The sequence below is a fragment of the Pygocentrus nattereri genome, chromosome 22, assembly GCF_015220715.1.
Source record: "Pygocentrus nattereri isolate fPygNat1 chromosome 22, fPygNat1.pri, whole genome shotgun sequence".
Classification (NCBI taxonomy): domain Eukaryota; kingdom Metazoa; phylum Chordata; class Actinopteri; order Characiformes; family Serrasalmidae; genus Pygocentrus; species Pygocentrus nattereri.
Genome location: NC_051232.1, coordinates 2,904,690 through 2,907,189, shown reverse-complemented (window position 1 = coordinate 2,907,189; position 2,500 = coordinate 2,904,690). Strand labels below are relative to the sequence as shown.

The 2,500-nt window shown below is 43.8% G+C and overlaps 1 protein-coding gene across 1 annotated transcript in view; it reads right to left on the bottom strand.

Annotated features, from left to right (window-relative positions):
- The window catches only part of chrnb3a (cholinergic receptor nicotinic beta 3 subunit a), a 38,232-nt gene that overhangs the window by 34,878 nt on the left and 854 nt on the right, over positions 1-2,500 (bottom strand). The gene's annotated exons all lie outside the window — the stretch shown is intronic.

The following is a 2,500-nucleotide window of genomic DNA, read 5'->3' as shown; positions in this document are numbered from 1 at the left end:
CATATACTCACACAGACACTCAAACACACCATATACTCACACAGACACTCAAACACACCATATACTCACACAGACACTCAAACACACCATATACTCACACAGACACTCAAACACACCACACACACACCATATACTCACACAGACACTCAAACACACCATATACTCACACAGACACTCAAACACACCATATACTCACACAGACACTCAAACACACCACACACACACCATATACTCACACACACACTCAAACACACCACACACACACCATATACTCACACAGACACTCCAACACACCATATACTCACACAGACACTCCAACACACCATATACTCACACAGACACTCAAACACACCATATACTCACACAGACACTCAAACACACCATATACTCACACACACACTCAAACACACCATATACTCACACAGACACTCAAACACACCACACACACACCATATACTCACACAGACACTCCAACACACCATATACTCACACAGGCACTCAAACACACCATATACTCACACAGGCACTCAAACACACCATATACTCACACACACACACTCAAACCATATACTCACACAGACACTCAAACACACCATATACTCACACAGACACTCAAACACACCATATACTCACACACACACTCAAACACACCATATACTCACACACACACTCAAACACACCATATACTCACACAGACACTCAAACACACCACACACACACCATATACTCACACAGACACTCCAACACACCATATACTCACACAGGCACTCAAACACACCATATACTCACACAGGCACTCAAACACACCATATACTCACACACACACACTCAAACCATATACTCACACAGACACTCAAACACACCATATACTCACACAGACACTCAAACACACCATATACTCACACAGACACTCAAACACACCATATACTCACACAGACACTCAAACACACCATATACTCACACAGACACTCAAACACACCACACACACACCATATACTCACACAGACACTCAAACACACCATATACTCACACACACACTCAAACACACCATATACTCACACATACACTCAAACACACCACACACACACCATATACTCACACACACACTCAAACACACCATATACTCACACATACACTCAAACACACCATATACTCACACAGACACTCAAACACACCATATACTCACACAGGCACTCAAACACACCATATACTCACACAGACACTCAAACACACCATATACTCACACAGACACTCAAACACACCACACACACACCATATACTCACACAGGCACTCAAACACACCATATACTCACACAGGCACTCAAACACACCATATACTCACACACACACTCAAACACACCATATACTCACACACACACACTCAAACCATATACTCACACAGACACTCAAACACACCATATACTCACACACACACTCAAACACACCACACACACACCATATACTCACACACACACACTCAAACACACCACACACACACCATATACTCACACAGACACTCAAACACACCATATACTCACACAGACACTCAAACACACCACACACACACCATATACTCACACACACACTCAAACACACCACACACACACCATATACTCACACAGACACTCAAACACACCATATACTCACACACACACACTCAAACACACCACACACACACACCATATACTCACACACACCATATAGTCACACACACCATATAGTCACACACACTCAAAACACACCATATACTCACAGACTCAAACACACCACACACACACACACTCAAACACACCACACACACTATATACTCACACACACACTCCAACACACCACACACTGCATATACTCACACACACACTCAAACCCACCATATACTCACACACACACATACCTCACACTCCAACACTCCATATACTCACACACTGCATATACTCACACACACACCTCATACTCACACACACTCACAAACTGCATATACTCACACACACACACACACCTCATACTCACACACACACTCACACACTGCATATACTCACACACACACACACACTTAAACACACCACACACAACATATACTCACACACAAACACACAACCCACTCAAACACACACCTCAACAGGCCACACAGTCAAATACATGTGACACAACACACCCCCAACACACCTCACACCCCAAGACACACCTCAACAGGCCACACAGACAAATACACGCTGAAATAAACCTGATACTCCAACATACACCCAACACACCTCACACTCAAACACACCCCAACACACCTCACACTCAAAAAAACCCCAACACACCTCACACTCAAAAAAACCCCAACACACCTCACACTCAAACACACCCCAACACACCTCACACTCAAAAAAACCCCAACACACCTCACACTCAAAAAAACCCCAACACACCTCACACTCAAACACACCCCAACACACCTCACACTCAAAAAAACCCCAACACACCTCACACTCAAAAAAAACCCAACACACCTCACACT